General features: G+C 41.5%; 1 protein-coding gene across 1 annotated transcript in view; it reads left to right on the plus strand.

Annotated features, from left to right (window-relative positions):
* Positions 1-410: 410 nt before the first annotated feature.
* Positions 411-19,153, plus strand: part of LOC120064140 (SH3 domain-binding protein 4) — a 91,773-nt gene continuing 73,030 nt past the window's right edge. The window contains exon 1 of the mRNA XM_039014507.1: positions 411-501. The gene's annotated coding sequence lies outside the window, so the exon portion shown is untranslated. The remainder of the gene's footprint in view (positions 502-19,153) is intronic.

Raw genomic sequence — 19,153 nt, forward strand, 5'->3', positions numbered from 1 at the left:
CTCTTGCATAAAATACATGAATATTGGTTGGATGGTGTGATTCACTGAGAATAAAATGCAACCAGCCATTACCAAGACCAGTCATAGATAGGCTCTAGCTCCTGATAAAGTCCTGCTGTACATCGTACATCTGATTTTGACATCCAGCGGGTCTGTTTATGAGAACTATATGCCTATTGATCTTACAAATCTCTTACGTGGTATTTTCAAACAGTGAGGTATGATGAGAATGAGAGTAGTAGGCCAGTCTATTAGATTTTTTAAAATGACATTACAGTACAGTGAAAAGTAATCTGAAACTCCTAAAATTACATCATATCCATATGAAACTACTCTGATCCATGCCCCTCCCTCGCGGTGACATCAGCAGGGTCCTGCTCTCGCTCTCTCTTCCCATCGCCAAAGACTCACAAAGGACTACAACTGGATAGTCGGAACTCGCAAAACTACGCCCGTTTGATGCATTTATTCCAAAGGATTTATTTAAGGGACTTTTACTAGGTGAGGTAAGATTTAAAAGTTCTTATTCCCATGTTTTCAAATGTTAAACTTATGCTCTCATCCAAACATAAGTGCTCGCGTCGACAAAACAGTTTGCATGATGTAGTTGCGTTCTCATAGTTTAGGAACCTCATTAGCTCATTTATGAATAACTTTTTTTTCAAAATTCAGAATGGAGACCGTAGTTGTGATGTTATTTTAATAGAAACTATTGTCATTTTAATGGTTGGATATTTTTACGAGCCGAAGGGGCAGTGCAGCCACTTAGCTGACTAAAGGTGGGTGGGTTTTTCTGTCTTTGCGGTGCTAATTTGTAGCTCTACCTACATTGTTTCTTCTTACCACGTCATGCACCCTATAAATCACTATATCTCTCTGCCTCCACACAAGTTTTGCTGCCAATTATAAAAACAGTTTTGCCTTGAGTAATAGCAGTCATAAATTGTCGAAATTGTCTCCACTCTCCATCACCTACTGAACACAACAATTTAAAATGTTTTAAGAGTGGTGCATTCGTAACATTGATGTTATGCAGTGACAGTCGGTGCCGATCAAGATTAGGAAGGACGATTTTTTAATGATCATGGCCTTATTTCTATCACAATATATTGGATAACTGTCATTCATATTCCATTCACCCAGCTCAAGGCTACTCGAATATGCCATATACCCATCATGTGCTTGCTACAACCTAGCCTACAACTGAAAGTTTATAATTTAGGTGAACAGGTCTAGAGATAAATTGGAGTAATCAAGGTGACACGTTCAATAATGCCTTGTATACTCTTGCCTGTATCGAGCTGATCTTGTGTGTAAACATTAGTCCAAACAGTTAAAATTAGAGTTTCTATTGGACAAATTAATATAGGCCCCTCCCCGTTTCATTCCGTTTGCTTCCGTTTAAGAAACATTTTGCAACAGAATCGGCGGGAATGAATACACCCCTAATCATCTGCGTGCGCACACAGTTCTTTCGTAGCAGCCACATTCAGCATCATCACTTTGGTCGATGTAAACTCAGCAAAAAAATAAACATCCTCTCACTGTCAACTGTGTTTATTTTCAGCAAACTTAACATGTGTAAATATTTGTATGAGCATAACAAGATTCAACAAATGAGACATAAACTGAACAAGTTCCACAGACATGTGAGTAACAGAAATTGAATAATGTGTCCCTGAACAAAGGGGGGTCAAAATCAAAAGTAACAGTCAGTGTCTGGTAGAGGTCGACCGATTATGATTTTTCAACGCCGATACCGATTATTGGAGGACCAAAAAAAGCCGATGCTGATTAATCGGACGATTTTTATTTTATTTATTTGTAATAATAACAATTACAACAATAGTGAATGAACACTTATTTTAACTTAATATAATACATCAATAAAATCAATTTAGCCTCAAATAAATTATGAAACATGTTCAATTTGGTTTAAATAATGCAAAAAAAAAAGTGTTGGAGAAGAAAGTAAAAGTGCAATATGTGCCATGTAAGAAAGCTAACGTTTAAGTTCCTTGCTCAGAACATGAGAACTATTGAAAGCTGGTGGTTCCTTTTAACATGAGTCTTCAATATTCCCAGGTAAGAAGTTTTAGGTTGTAGTTATTATAGGAATTATAGGACTATTTCTTGACTATTGGATGTTCTTATAGGTACTTTAGTATTGCCAGTGTAACAGTATAGCTTCCCTCTCCTCGCTCCTACCTGTATTTCACTGAAAGAATAAACGTCTTGTTTTCGAGATGAGAGTTTCCGGATTCGACCATATTAATGACCTAAGACTCATATTTCTGTGTGTTATTATGTTATACTTAAGTCTATGATTTGATGGAGCAGTCTGACTGAGCGATGGTAGGCACCAGCAGGCTCGTAAGCATTCATTCAAACAGCACTTTCGTGCGTTTTGCCAGCAGCTCTTCGCTGTGCTTCAAGCATTGAGCTGTTCATGACTTCAAGCCTATCAATTCCCGAGATTAGGCTGGTGTAACCGATGTGAAATGGCTAGCTAGTTAGCGGGGTGCGCGCTAATAGCGTTTCAAACGTCACTTGCTCTGAGACTTGTGAGTGGTTGTTCCCTTTGCTCTGCATGGTTAACGCTGCTTCGAGGGTGGCTGTGGTCGACGTGTTCCTGGTTCGAGCCCAGGTAGGGACGAGGAGAGGGACGGAAGCTATACTGTTACACTGGCAATACTAAAGTGCCTATAAGAACATCCAATAGTCAAAGGTATATGAAATACAAATCGTATAGAGAGAAATAGTCCTATAATTCCTATAGCAACTACAACCTAAAACTTCTTACCTGGGAATATTGAAGACTCATGTTAAAAGGAACCACCAGCTTTCATATGTTCTCATGTTCTGAGCAAGGAACTTAAACGTTAGCTCTTTTACATGGAACATATTGCACTTTTACTTTCTTCACAAACACTTTGTTTTTGCATTATTTAAACCAAATTGAACATGTTTCATAATTTATTTGAGGCTAAATTGATTTTATTGATGTATTATATTAAGTAAAAATAAGTGTTCATTCAGTATTGTTGTAATTGTCATTATTACAAATACATTTCTTTTAAATCGGCCACTAATTGGCATCGCCTTTTTTTGGTCCTCCAATAATCGGTATCGGCGTTGAAAAATCATAATCGATCGACCTCTACTGTGTGCTACTCCCTTCAAAGAACAGCACAAACTGGCTCTAACCAGAATAGGAGTGGGAGGCCCCGGTGCACAACTGAGCAAGTGAACAAGTGCATTAGTTTGTCTAGTTTGAGAAACAGACGCTTCACAAGTCCTCAACAGGCAGCTTCATTAAATAGTACCCCAAAAACACCAGTCTCCACGTCAACAGTGAAGAGGCGACTCCGGGATGCTGGCCTTCTAGGCAGAGTTGCGAAGAAAAGCCATATCTCAGACTGGCCAATTAAAGATTAAGATGGGCAAAAGAAGACCGACACTGGACAGAGGAACTCCATACAAAATCAGCCGTTTCCAGCCACAATAGTCATTTACATCATTAACAATGTCTGCACTGTATTTCTAATCAATTTCATGTTATTTTAATGGCACCCTAGTTCCAGAATTAATTCAGTCAACTTTCACCCGGTGAAAAAATATGCCCGCTTGGATGAATCTGATTCCCTCATTCTGTTTTCTTTGCTTTATCCTATCTGCATTACAAATTATTAAGTAAAAAAAAACATCAATGTACACACACAATGACAAAGCAAAAACAGTAATTCTTGAATTTTTGCTAATTTATTCAAACTCAAAAAACAGATACCTTATTTACGTAATTATTCAGACACCTGGGAGTATAATAATTAGCCTTTAAAGTGCGTACTTAAAATCTGCCTGCGGAACGGTATATAATCTCAAATGCTTGTCTTTTCCGATCATACTGTCAGTCACCTTCAAGCTTCATAATTAGTACAAAATCTCTACAAATGTATTTTGCACAGCTGTTCATTCATCTTTATACAGTGAACAAAAATATAAACGCAGCATGTAAAGTGTTGATCCCATGTTTCATGGGCTGAAATGTAAGATCCCAGAAATGTTCCATATGCACAAAAAGCTTATTTCTCTCATTTTGTGCACACTTTTGTTTACATCCCTGTTAGTGAGCATTTCTCCTTTGCCAAGATTATCCATCCACCTGACAGGCGTGACATATAAAGAAGTTGGTTGTACAGCATGATCATTACACAGGTGCACCTTGTGCAGGGGACAATAAAAGGCCACTCTAAAATGTGCAGTTTTTCCCACAACACACAACGCCACAGATGTTTCAAGTTTTGAGGGAGCGTGCAATTGGCATGCTGACTGCAGGAATGTCCACCAGAGCTATTGCCAGAGAATTTAATGATAATTTCTTTACTATAAGCTGCCTTCAACGTCGTTTTAGAGATTTTGGCTGTACGTCCAACCGACCTCACAACCGCAAACCACGTGTATGGTTGGCATGTAGGGTTATGGAATGGGCAGGCATAAACTACGGAAAATGAACACAATTGCATTTTATCGATGGCAATTGTAATGCACAGAAATACTGTGCCAAGATCCTGAGGCCCATTTAAGGTATCTTTGACCAAAAGATGCTTATCTTTATTCCCACTCATGTGAAATCCATAGATTAGGGCCTAATTCATTTCAAATGACTGATTTCCTCATACTCAGTAAAATCATTGAAATTGTTGCGTTTTAGATTTTTGTTCAGTATAAAATAAATAACTGATATCTTGGAGCAACATTAACCCATGTTTTTGCACAACACAGTGATCTATTTTAATAAATTAAAATGTTTTTCAGTTTGTGGGCCTGAGAAGAGTCTTGCTCTTTTATTTGGACTGAAGTTCATATTGAATAATGCATGGACTTGGTTAGTCCTTGTATGTTTTATGTAGTCAGCCGGGGCACAGCGTCTTAGTGCACTAACGGGTGACATGGAGATCAGTCTTTTTTTATTGACATTTTTTTTACTCCCTTTTTTTCTCCCCAATTTTTCAACGGGCTCGGGAGGCGAAGGTTGAGTCATGCATCTTCCGAAAACAGGACCCGCCAAACTGCACTTCCTAATACCCGCCCTCTTAACCCGGAAGCCAGCCGCACCAATGGTCACTTGTATAATACCAAAGCCTCTGCCTACTTTCTGCTATTTCTCAGGTCACTTGTATAATACGAAGCCTCTGCCAAAGCATAACAAATTTTTCCGTCTTTCAGAGCTCCCTCTTGAGTGACAAATGATTTAAATGGAGTTCATTGTGTGAGTGAATGTGCATGTGATTCTAGTTAAGCTGCTCCCACAGTGAGAACGTGCCTCTCCGCACTCTCTCTCTCCTCACTCTCCCTGTGGACATTAGTGCTGGGTCCAGCTGGTTAGTTACACCGTCCTTTACAACAGAGGGCACGCTGGCACAATTGGAATCAGACAGGGCAGCTTTGTTGGCCCTGGGGCACCCTGGGACCCTGTCTGACTCATGGATAATAGCCACTTATTGCCAAGTGTCACTCATACTAGAGGTTTGGTTGGGTCATTCTGTATCATTCCATTCAGCATGGGTTGTAAGTGATTGTATTCTCTAAGTGTTGAACAGTTCTAATCAACAGTGATTTCTTAAGATGGAGGAGGCCGATCCCTCTAGTAGCTTCTGTTTGATGGTGTCCATGTTTCTAGTGCCCATCTCCACAGGGGTGTATTGACTGGATTACCTAGGCAACTTTTCTCTCAGCTTTATTTGTGTAACATTAGCCCATCAGCTTTATTTGTGTAACATTAACCCATCAGCGTTATTTGTGTAACATTAACCCATCAGCGTTATTTGTGTAACATTAGCCCGTCGGCGTTATTTGTTTAACATTAGCCCGTCGGCGTTATTTGTTTAACATTAGCCCGTCGGCGTTATTTGTGTAACATTAGCCCGTCGGCGTTATTTGTGTAACATTAGCCCGTCGGCTTTATTTGTGTAACATTAGCCCGTCGGCGTTATTTGTGTAACATTAGCCCGTCGGCGTTATTTGTGTAACATTAGCCCGTCGGCGTTATTTGTGTAACATTAGCCCGTCGGCTTTATTTGTGTAACATTAGCCCGTCGGCTTTATTTGTGTAACATTAGCCCGTCGGCTTTATTTGTGTAACATTAGCCCGTCGGCTTTATTTGTGTAACATTAGCCCGTCGGCTTTATTTGTGTAACATTAGCCCGTCGGCGTTATTTGTGTAACATTAGCCCGTCGGCGTTATTTGTTTAACATTAGCCCCTCGGCGTTATTTGTGTAACATTAACCCGTCGGCGTTATTTGTTTAACATTAGCCCGTCGGCTTTATTTGTGTAACATTAGCCCGTCGGCTTTATTTGTGTAACATTAGCCCGTCGGCTTTATTTGTGTAACATTAGCCCGTCGGCTTTATTTGTGTAACATTAACCCGTCGGCGTTATTTGTGTAACATTAGCCCGTCGGCTTTATTTGTGTAACATTAGCCCGTCGGCTTTATTTGTGTAACATTAGCCCGTCGGCGTTATTTGTGTAACATTAACCCGTCGGCGTTATTTGTGTAACATTAACCCGTCGGCGTTATTTGTGTAACATTAGCCCGTCGGCTTTATTTGTGTAACATTAGCCCGTCGGCGTTATTTGTGTAACATTAGCCCGTCGGCTTTATTTGTGTAACATTAGCCCGTCGGCTTTATTTGTGTAACATTAGCCCGTCGGCTTTATTTGTGTAACATTAACCCGTCGGCGTTATTTGTGTAACATTAACCCGTCGGCGTTATTTGTGTAACATTAGCCCGTCGGCTTTATTTGTGTAACATTAGCCCGTCGGCGTTATTTGTGTAACATTAGCCCGTCGGCGTTATTTGTGTAACATTAGCCCGTCGGCGTTATTTGTGTAACATTAGCCCCTCGGCGTTATTTGTGTAACATTAGCCCGTCGGCGTTATTTGTGTAACATTAACCCCTCGGCGTTATTTGTGTAACATTAACCCGTCGGCGTTATTTGTGTAACATTAACCCGTCGGCGTTATTTGTGTAACATTAGCCCGTCGGCGTTATTTGTGTAACATTAGCCCGTCGGCTTTATTTGTGTAACATTAGCCCGTCGGCGTTATTTGTGTAACATTAACCCCTCGGCGTTATTTGTGTAACATTAACCCGTCGGCGTTATTTGTGTAACATTAGCCCGTCGGCTTTATTTGTGTAACATTAGCCCGTCGGCTTTATTTGTGTAACATTAGCCCGTCGGCTTTATTTGTGTAACATTAGCCCGTCGGCGTTATTTGTTTAACATTAACCCGTCGGCTTTATTTGTGTAACATTAGCCCGTCGGCTTTATTTGTGTAACATTAGCCCGTCGGCGTTATTTGTGTAACATTAACCCGTCGGCGTTATTTGTTTAACATTAACCCCTCGGCGTTATTTGTTTAACATTAACCCGTCGGCGTTATTTGTGTAACATTAACCCGTCGGCGTTATTTGTGTAACATTAGCCCCTCGGCGTTATTTGTGTAACATTAGCCCCTCGGCGTTATTTGTGTAACATTAACCCGTCGGCGTTATTTGTGTAACATTAGCCCGTCGGCTTTTGGGTGTTCCAATTCTGAGTCTCGAATGTACAACCAGTGTTGTTGATAACCTGGAACATGCAGTGTCTTTTAGAAAGAGATTAGAAAGTGAAACCAGAGGCTACATTTCCCTTTGGATTCCAATGTTACCATGGCATTCCTCATACTTCATGGTGAGACTAGCAATGTGATGAGATGAGAATTCTACTGAAATGTCTGATTTTATAAAGCCTGCATTGACAGTTGGAAGACACCCTATTTTTTTTATCGAAAGAATGATTCCTTTTCACTTCATCCCTTGTGCCAATTTACAATGAAATATTTATGTTCAAAGCTTTCAAGTGAATGAAGTGGAGAGGGATAGCCAAAGCTAGTAGAGGTTTTCCACAGCCATTTAATAAGGCATAATGCCAGTTTTAGACTCTTTGCAATGTGATACACAAGCACAACATAGTTTTAATGCATCTTCAGTTAAAGTGTTGAAAGGAAATTGTATTTCCATGTGTGATTTGCAAGACAGACGTTTGCATGCATAGAAATGTCGGGCTATTAGACAAATGTTTACCAACCCATTCAAATCTCCTCACTGGCTGTAAACCAATCTTAGTACCATGTGAGACAGATGATGTCACTGAAGAATCTAGAATCTGATGCTGTCATCAGAATCAGTCAATGTACACAGTGAGGCTTCTGTTATGGTTCTCCGTCAACATTGGTCTTTGATTACATTATCTTTGACCGGCCAATAGTCAATAGAGTGTCTCTGTATTATGTTGGAGCTAAATTTGTAGAAGGTTGTATGGTCTCCTAGACCACCGTTTATCTGCAGGCTATAAGGACCACAGGGTGGTTATAAAACTAACGACACCGAGGAGTCTAGACCGCTGCTGAAACATTCACCTCTGGGATAACACCTATTCTTTAGTGCAGGGATCAAATCAAATACAACAGGTGTGACCTTACAGTGAAATGCTTACTGACAAACCCTGAACCAAAAATGCAGTTTTAAGAAAAATAAGTGTTAAGTTAAAAAAAAAAAAAAAAAAATGGTTAGAGTGCAGTAGTAAAATAACAGTAGCGAGGCCATATACAGGGGGTACCGGTACAGAGTCAATGTGTGGGGGCATCAGTTAGGTAAGGTAATATGTACATGTAGGTAGAGAAAGTGACTATACATAGATAACCAGAGAGTAGCAGCAGCGTAAATGTGTGGGGGGGGGGGCACACAATGCAAATAGTCTTGGTAGCCATTTGATTAGCTGTTCAGGAGTCTTCTGGCTTGGGGGTAGAAGCTATTAAGAAGCCTTTTGGACCTAGACTTGGCGATCCGGTACTGCTTGCCGTGTGGTAGCAGAGAACTGTCTAATATGACTAGGGTGTCTGGAGTCTTTGACAATTTTTAGGGCCTTCCTCGGACACCGCCTGGTGTAGAGGTCCTGGATGGCAGGAAGCTTGGCCCCAGTGATGTACTGGGCCATACGCACTACCCTCCATACGCACTACCCTCGGCAGCCGAGCAGTTTCCATACCAGGCAGTATGCTCTCGATGGTGCAGCTGTAGAACCATTTGAGGATCTGAGGACCCATGCCATATCTTTCCAGTCTCCTGAGGAATAGGCTTTGTCGTGCCCTCTTCACGACCGACTTGGTGTGTTTGGACCATGATAATTTGTTGGTGATGTGGACACCAAGGAACTTGAAGCTCTCAACCTTCTCCACTACAGCTCTGTCGATGAGAATGGGGGCGTGCTCATCCTCCTTTTCCTGTAGTCCACAATCATCTCCTTTGTCTTGATCACGTTGAGGGAGAGGTCGGCCAGGTCTCTGGCCTCCTCCCTATAGGCTATCTCATCATTGTCGGTGATCAGGCCTACCACTGTTGTGTTGTCAGCCAACTTAATGATGGTGTTGGAGTCGTGCCTGGGCGGCAGCCATCTCCTCCAGCGCCTTTCTTTCAATCATCAATCATCACCCCAACCTACGTCCCCGATATCTCTGTCTCTTTCTCATGCGAATCACGGGGACTTGGGCCTTGTCTGGTGTCTGAAGTAGATCCTTCTCACCCGACTCGTTAAAGAAAAAATCTTTGTCCAGTACGAGGTGAGTAAAGGCTGTGCTGATATCCAGAAGCTCTTTTGGTCATGAGATGGTGGCAGAAACATTATGTACAAAAACTTGAAAAAATACACACAATAGCACAATTGGTTAAGTGCACGTAAAACGGCAGCCATCTCTTCCAGCGTCTTTTTTTCAATCATCATCTTTTTCTTGAGTGGATGGTCGGGGTGCCGGAACATAATATATTTTTACACTGCAAATTGACCGCAAGAAGCGTGAACAGATGTACTATTTGAGTAAAACACAATACTTTCAAACCAATTTTGATTATATTTGGGAACATTGTTCTGCGTAAGGTGGCGTCTTTCGGATGGGACGTTAACGGGTGTCCTGACTTGTTTGCGCCACTCAGTAGAGGCGATGCACGTAGCTTGTTGTTAGACTAGCGCAAGTTAACCTATTGCAGTGACAATGTAAACAAGCTTTAACAATAACAAGATAAGTGTGAAAAGTGTTTAGGCTACCGGCACTGGTGTAAAGTACTTAAGTAGCAATACTTTAAAGTACTACTTAAGTAGGTTTTCGGGGTATCTGTACTTTTTTGACAACTTTTACTTCACTACATTCCTGAAAATATTGTACTTTTTACTCCATACATTTTCACCCAAGTGGGTGAAAATCACCCAAGTGGGTGCTACACATTGATGGTGGACGAGGTGAGTTTCCCCCTACAATATAAAGGGCTTTAAGTACCTCAGTTGGTAGAAAAGTGCTGTGCAACAAAATGCAAATTAATTACTTAAAAATCATACAATGTGATTTTCTGGATTTTTGTTTTAGATTCCGTCTCTCACAGTTGAAGTGTACCTATGTTAAAAACTACAGACCTCTACATGCTTTGTAAGTAGGAAAACCTGTAAAATCGGCAGTGTATCAAATACTTGTTCTCCCCACTGTATATCTCTCTATTATGTGTGGAAATACTTGGGAACAGATTTCCTAAATTAAATCCATTGGACGTGATTTCCTGGTGTCTTACACTCTCTTTTATGTCCAACTATGAACATTTTACAGTTTTTGTTTTTTTTCTGCTCAGAGAACTTGGGGGGCCAAATAAAACCATGCGCAGGCCAAATTCGGCCCACAGGCCACCAGTTGGGAACCCTGCTTTACTGCATGCTTTCAGTAGATTTGTGGTAGCCAAAGATAATCAGGTTTCAGGAAGACTGGTTACAATGGATTACAAGTGAGCTTATTAATATTATCAACTTTTTTGCCATATTCCATAGATTTTTAAAAAACTTCTCAATATTGGCTTGCAGTTTATTTTTAATTTGCAAGAGCTGAGAACAATGCACAGTCAAGCTGAGTCACAGTTGAAGTCAGGGGATGTTGGGGAGGAGACAGTGAGGCGCATGGGGGATCTGGCTGCCCCTCATCACAAAGGCATTTCCTTCTTGTTGCTGCGTCTCAGGCATGTCCTGTTCATGAACAGCCCTCCTTAGACATAGAGGCAAGAACCTCCTCTGTTCCAATGTACTAGGGATGGACAATTTGAAATTATTTCACTATTCAAACAATATCATAGTATTTTTTTCCGGATAGCCGGATAGTTGAAATGCATGTTTTAAAGACATGTTTATTTATTTATTTTTTACTTCAATGGGGGCTTGTTTGCGCCACTCAGTAGAGGCGATGCACACAGCTTGTTGTTAGACTAGCGCAAGTTAACCTATTGCAGTGACAATGTAAACAAGCTTTAACAATAACAAGATAAGTGTGAAAAGTGTTTAGGCTACCGGCACTGGTGTAAAGTACTTAAGTAGCAATACTTTAAAGTACTACTTAAGTAGGTTTTCGGGGTATCTGTACTTTTTTGACAACTTTTACTTCACTACATTCCTGAAAATATTGTACTTTTTACTCCATACATTTTCCCTGACAACCAAAAGTACTCTTTACAGTTGGAATGCTTAGCAGGACAGGAAAATTGTCAAATTCAAGCACTTATCAAGAGAACACTGCCTCTGGCCTGGCGGACTCACTAAACACAATTGCATCTTTTGTAAATAATGTCTGAGTGTTGGAGTGTGCCCCTGGCTATCTGTAATAATGTCTGAGTGTTGGAGTGTGACCCTGGCTATCTGTAATAATGTCTGAGTGTTGGAGTGTGCCCCTGGCTATCTGTAAATAATGTCTGAGTGTTGGAGTGTGCTCCTGGCTATCTGTAATAATGTCTGAGTGTTGGAGTGTGCTCCTGGCTATCTGTAATAATGTCTGAGTGTTGGAGTGTGACCCTGGCTATCTGTAATAATGTCTGAGTGTTGGAGTGTGCCCCTGGCTATCTGTAATAATGTCTGAGTGTTGGAGTGTGCCCCTGGCTATCTGTAATAATGTCTGAGTGTTGGAGTGTGCCCCTGGCTATCTGTAATAATGTCTGAGTGTGGGAGTGTGCCCAGGGCTATCTGTAATAATGTCTGAGTGTTGGAGTGTACCCAGGGCTATCTGTAATGATGTCTGAGTGTTGGAGTGTGCCCAGGGCTATCTGTAATGATGTCTGAGTGTTGGAGTGTGCCCAGGGCTATCTGTAATAATGTCTGAGTGTTGGAGTGTGCCCAGGGCTATCTGTAATGATGTCTGAGTGTTGGAGTGTGCCCAGGGCTATCTGTAATGATGTCTGAGTGTTGGAGTGTGCCCAGGGCTATCTGTAATAATGTCTGAGTGTTGGAGTGTGCCCCTGACTATCTGTAATGATGTCTGAGTGTTGGAGTGTGCCCAGGGCTATCTGTAATAATGTCTGAGTGTTGGAGTGTGCCCAGGGCTATCTGTAATGATGTCTGAGTGTTGGAGTGTGCCCCTGACTATCTGTAATAATGTCTGAGTGTTGGAGTGTGCCCAGGGCTATCTGTAATAATGTCTGAGTGTTGGAGTGTGCCCAGGGCTATCTGTAATAATGTCTGAGTGTTGGAGTGTACCCAGGGCTATCTGTAATAATGTCTGAGTGTTGGAGTGTACCCAGGGCTATCTGTAATAATGTCTGAGTGTTGGAGTGTACCCAGGGCTATCTGTAATAATGTCTGAGTGTTGGAGTGTGCCCAGGGCTATCTGTAATAATGTCTGAGTGTTGGAGTGTGCCCCTGACTATCTGTAATGATGTCTGAGTGTTGGAGTGTGCCCAGGGCTATCTGTAATAATGTCTGAGTGTTGGAGTGTGCCCAGGGCTATCTGTAATGATGTCTGAGTGTTGGAGTGTGCCCCTGACTATCTGTAATAATGTCTGAGTGTTGGAGTGTGCCCAGGGCTATCTGTAATAATGTCTGAGTGTTGGAGTGTACCCAGGGCTATCTGTAATAATGTCTGAGTGTTGGAGTGTACCCAGGGCTATCTGTAATAATGTCTGAGTGTTGTAGTGTGCCCAGGGCTATCAGTATATAATGTCTGAGTGTTGGAGTGTGACCCTGGCTATCCATACATTTTAAAAACAAGAAAATGGTGCCTTCTGCTTTGCTTAATATAGGGAATTTTAAAATATTTATACTTGTATTTTTTAATACTTAAGTATATTTAAAACCAAATACTTTTAGACTTTTACTCAAGTAGTATTTTACTGGCTGACTTTCACTTTTACTTGAGTAACTTTCTATTAAGGTATCTATACTTTTACTCAAGTATGACAGTTGGGTACTTTTTCCACCACTGGCGCACTCATAACTGATTGTTTTATTAAAATGTCTAATGTCATGGTCTATCCTTGTATGTCACACAGATAATTACATTTTAAGCGAAGCATTTTCATTTAAATAGGCCTCTGTTTTTTGAACATTTTTTTAAATGAATACTCTCGCAAGTAATCAAATACTAACGTCTGTTCAGATATTGAAATAACCGTGCCCATCCCTACTCTGGACTGTATACCAAAGAGAATATGAACCCAAATCTCTAAGCTATCAATATCCTTTTTCTTACCACAGGGTGCAAGCTTGTACTGTGCCTGTCCTGTGTCTTTGGCCTTGAACACAAATGTACTACAATTGTAATGACAATTTTCAGCGTTTGTCTCTTCCTGTACACACACACACACACTCCCCCATAATGTTCTGTGAATGTTCCCCACTCCTCTAACTACAGACAGTTTCTCTTCCTGTACACACACACACACTGCCCCATAATGTTCTGAGAATGTTCCCCACTCCTCTAACTACAGACAGGTTCCCTTCCTGTTGAGTGGAACACTTTACATTACACAGTGATCTGCAGTACAACAGCAAGAAAGTGGCAGTCCATTTTCATGATATTAAAACTAGCGTTTGGAAGTTGTTACTCACGCTCACTCACTTTTACAGCTGTGATGACCAGTGATGTCTGGTAACCTCCTCGGCCAGCCAACACTGTGCCACACTTGTCTGATGTGCACGGTCATTCCCAAAACAGGACAGCAGCAGCTCAAGCCTTAGGTTGAATTAATAACACCACAACGACGGTAGTACTTTACATAAAAAATATACTGTATGACATACAGTTGGAGTCGGAAGTTTACATACACTTAGGTTGGAGTCATTAAACTCGTTTCTCAACCACTCCACACATTTCTTGTTAACAAACTATAGTTTTGGCAAGTCGGTTAGGACATTACTTTGTGCATGACACAAGTCATTTTTACAACATTTGTTTACACACAGATTATTTCACTTATAATTCACTGTATCACAATTCCAGTGGGTCAGAAGTTTACATACACTATGTTGACTGTGCCTTTAAACAGCTTGGGAAATTCCAGAAAATGATGTCATGGCTTTAGAAGCTTCTGATAGCCTAATTGACATAATTTGAGTCAATTGGAGGTGAACCTGTGGATGTATTTCAAGGCCTTCCTTCAAACTCATTGCCTCTTTGCTTGACATCATGGGAAAATCAAAAGAAAACAGCGAAGAAAAAAAAATGTGAGGACCTCCACAAGTCTGGTTCATCCTTGGGAGCAATTTACAAATGCCTGAAGGTACCACGTTCATCTGTACAAACAATAGTACGCAATTATAAACACCATGGTACCACGTAGCCGTCATACCGCTCAGGAAGGAGACGCGTTCAGTCTCCTAGAGATGAACGAACTTTGGTGCGAAAAGTGCAAATCAAGCCCAGAACAACAGCAAAGAACCCTGTGAAGATGCTGGAGGAAACAGGTACAAAAGTATCTATATCCACAGTAAAACGAGTCCTATATCGACATAACCTGAAAGGCCGCTCAGCAAGGAAAAGCCACTGCTCCAAAACCACCATAAAAAAGCCAGACTACGGTTTGCACATGGGGAAAAAGATCGTACTTTTTGGAGAAATGTCCTCAGGTCTGATGAAACAAAAATAGAACTGTTTGGCCATAATGACCATTGTTATGTTTGGAGGTAAAAGGGGGAGGCTTGCAAGCCGAAGAACACCTTTCCAACCGTGATATATGGGGGTGGCAGCATCATGTTGTGGAGGTGCTTTGCTGCAGGAGCGACTGGTGCACTTCACGAAATAGATGGCATCATGAGGCAGGAAAATTATGTGGGAATATTGATGCAACATCTCAAGACATCAATCAGGATGTTCAAGCTTGGCCGCAAATGGGTCTTCCAAAAGGACAATGACCCCAAGCATACTTCCAAAGTTGTGGCAAAATGGCTTAAGGACAACAAAGTCAATGTATTGGAGTGGCCATCACAAAGCCCTGACCTCAATCCTATAGAAAATGTGTAGGCAGAACTGAAAAAGCGTGTGTGAGCAAGAATGCCTAAACTTTTTAAATGTTTTTATTTCACCTTTTATTTAACCAGGTAGGCTAGTTGAGAACAAGTTCTCATTTACAACTGCGACCTGGCCAAGATAAAGCAAAGCAGTGCAACACAAACAACAACACAGAGTTACACATGGAATAAACAAACATAGACAATATTACAATAGAACAAGTCTATATACAGTGTTTGCAAATGAGGTAGGATAACGGAGGTAAGGCAATAAATAGGCCTTAGTGGCGAAATAATTACAATAACGCAATTAAACACTGGTGTGATAGATGTGCAGAAGATGAGTATACAAGTAGAGATACTGGGGTGCAATGGAGCAACATAAATCAAATTGATAACAGTATGGGGATGAGGTAGTTGGATGGGCTAATTACAGGTGGGCTATGTACAGGTGCAGTGATCTATGAGCTGCTCTGACAGCTGGTGCTTAAAGTTAGTGAGGGAGATATGAGTCTCCAGCTTCCGTGATTTTTGCAATTTGTTCCAGTCATTGGCAGCAGAGAACTGAAAGGAAAGGCGGCCGAAGGAAGAATTGGCTTTGGGTGTGACCAGTGAGATATACCTGCAGGAGCACGTTCAACGGGTGGGTGCTGCTATGGTGACCAGTGAGCTGAGATAAGGCGGGGCTTTACCTAGCAAAGAGATATAGATGACCTGGAGCCAGTGGGTTTGGCGACGAATATGAAGCGAGGGCCAGCCAACGAGAGCATACAGGTTGCAATGGTGGGTGGTATATGGGGCTTTGGTGACAAAATGGATGGCACTGCGATAGACTGCATCAAATTTTAGAGTAGAGTGTTGGAGGCTATTTTATAAATGACATCGTCGAGGATCGGTAGGATAGTCAGTTCTACGAGGGTATGTTTGGCAGAATGAGTGAAGGATGCTTTGTTGTGAAATAGGAAGCTGATTCTAGATTTAATTTTGGATTGGAGATGCCTAATTTGAGTCTGGAAGGAGAGTTTACAGTCTAACCAGACACCTAGGTATTTGTAGTTGTCCACATATTCTAAGTCAGAATCATCCAGAGTAGTGATGTTGGGCGGGCAGCGATCGGTTGAAGAGAATGTATTTAGTTTTACTTGCATTTAAGAGCAGTTGGAGACCACGGAAGGAGAGTTGTATGGCATTGAAGCTCGTCTGGAGGTTAGTTAAGACGGTGTCCAAAGAAGGGCCAGAAGTATACAGAATGGTGTCGTCTGCGTAGAGGTGGATCAGAGAGTCACCAGCAGCAAACCTGACTTTTACACCAGCTCTGTCAGGAGGAATGGGCCAAAATTCACCCAACTTATTGTGGGAAGCTTGTGTAAGGCACCCAAAACATTGACCCAAGTTTAACAATTTAAAGACAATGCTACCGAATACTAATTGAGTGTATGTAATCTTCTGACCCACTGGGAATGTGATGAAAGAAATAAAAGCTGAAATAAATAATTATTTCTTAGTTCTGCCATTTCACATTCTTAAAATAAAGTGGTGATCCTAACTGAATTTCTACTAGAATTAGATGTAAAATGTATTTGGCTAAGAGCTATGTAATCTTTCGACTTCAACTGTATGTATTACTAATGCGGTACGCACAAGTGAAATCTCATCACTGGACCGCTCTGTCCATCTGTTGTCCGTAAACATTTTTGGAGCACAATCTGTCAGGGATGCAGTGCCACTGTCAATAGGGAGCCAACAATGAGCCAACAGAATGTACCCTCCAACAGAAGAATAGCTCTACATGGAACGTTAACCACATCACCTTGGTATATGAGTCTATATCCTGTGTGGAGGGTGATGGGGGACTATGTCAAGGGCCTTTAATTTCTAAATCAAATAGCAAAATGTTCCTTAGTATGACCTTAAAACATTTCCTTATAGCTTAGTAGGACCCCCCCCCCCCCCCCCCCCCCCCCCCGGCTTAAACTGTAATGGGTTAGTCATGGTGTCTGAGTCCAAATCCTGTGTGGAGGATGATGGGGAATTGAGAATAGCTTTATACCTGAAGACATACTTGTTTTGATGGAAATGGCTGGAAATGATGTCATTGTTGTTTTGACTGTTGGAAACATTACACAATATCCTTTGTAGATATTGTTTTACTTTGTTTCCTTTGGACACACCATCCCTTTGAAACGTGAAAGCAGTGTCACACTTCTCTTCCCTATTTCAGTTGGACCTCTCAAGACCTCTTCACACTAATCCTCTAATAAACTGTAGGGCTGGTATCTTTTTCCATTTTCACATTCAGCAGATTCAGTATTATAACAGAAAGTAGCCTAGCTATGCAGGAGAGCTGGATTGATATGGTGCCAATTCAACAGGGATTCTTTAATTATCTTTTCACTTTCTTATGCACATATAGTTTTTGTGAGCGTAGATATTCCTACAGTATGAATAATGTCAGCACCAGGGCCCATTTCATTTACATTTCAGTGGACATATTGATGACTTTTGTGTTTTTTGCAGGATGTATTTGATGACATATTTCCTCATGTCACACCTCAGATGAGGAATATATGAGCACCTGTATCTGACCTGGAAGTAAAAGACAGGCATAGCATCGTCATCCGCTCCTCTGTAATACAATCTATTTGCACCAGCGCTCCCCTGGGGCCCAGAACACAGCAGGAACCAAGTCACTGGATAAAATGAGTGGTGTGGATGAGATTCACAGTGCGTTTCCTCTGTGGGGATATTTGCAAAAAGGGAAAGAGTATTTGGGCTGTTCTGTCATAGCCTCAGAGCTGTATCAGAGTTTGATAGGCTAATCCTCAGAGCTGTATCAGAGTTTGATAGGCTAATCGGCTTACGCTGCCTTCCTGGTGCTGCGGTTGAGTTACCCGCCACCATCTAGCTGCCTGCCACTCTTCTCTCTCACTCACTCTTCCCTTTGAACCTAGGCTTAAACTCACTAACACATACACAGACAACAGGCTACACACGCTGTAGACAGATCTTGACAGGCAGTGTTATAAGGCAGCCATTTGAAGTTAAGAATGTTGACTGGCAGTACTGGTAAAGTATAAGTATGAGGAGCAGTAGGGCAGTTTAATTTCAGTTTCATTTCCTATTTTGTTGCCTTACAACCTGGAATTAAAATGTATTTTGGGGGGTTTGTGTCTTTTGATTTACACAACCTGATTACCACTTTGAAGATGAAAAATATATTTTATTGTGAAACAAACAAGAAATAAGACAAAAAAACAGAACTTGAGCGTGCCTAACTATTCACCCGCTGAAAGTCAATACTTTGTAGAGCCACCTTTTGCACCTTTCGCTCGAGTGTTGCTTTAGCAGTATGTTTAGGGTCATTGTCCTGCTGGAAGGTGAACCTCCGTCCCAGTCTCAAATCTCTGGAAGCCTGAAACAGGTTTCCCTCAAGAATTTCCCTGTATTTAGGGCCATCCATCATTCCTTCAATTCTGACCAGTGTCCCAGTCTCTGCCGATGGAAAAACACCCCCACAGCATGATGCTGCCACCACCATGCTTCACTGTGGGGATGGGGTTCTCGGGATGATGAGAGGTGTTGGGTTTGTGCCAGACATAGCGTTTTCCTTGATGGCCAAAAAGCAACATTTTAGTCTCATCTGACCAGAGTACCTTCTTCCATATGTTTGGGGAGTCTCCCACATGCCTTGACCCAACCCTGATCTGTACTTCTCCACAACTTTGTCCCTGACCTGTTTTGGAGAGCTCCTTGGTCTTCATGGTGCCGCTTGCTTGGTGGTGCCCCTTGCTTAGTGGTGTGGCAGA

This window comes from Salvelinus namaycush, chromosome 19 (genome assembly GCF_016432855.1).
Source record: "Salvelinus namaycush isolate Seneca chromosome 19, SaNama_1.0, whole genome shotgun sequence".
Taxonomy (NCBI): Eukaryota; Metazoa; Chordata; class Actinopteri; order Salmoniformes; family Salmonidae; genus Salvelinus; species Salvelinus namaycush.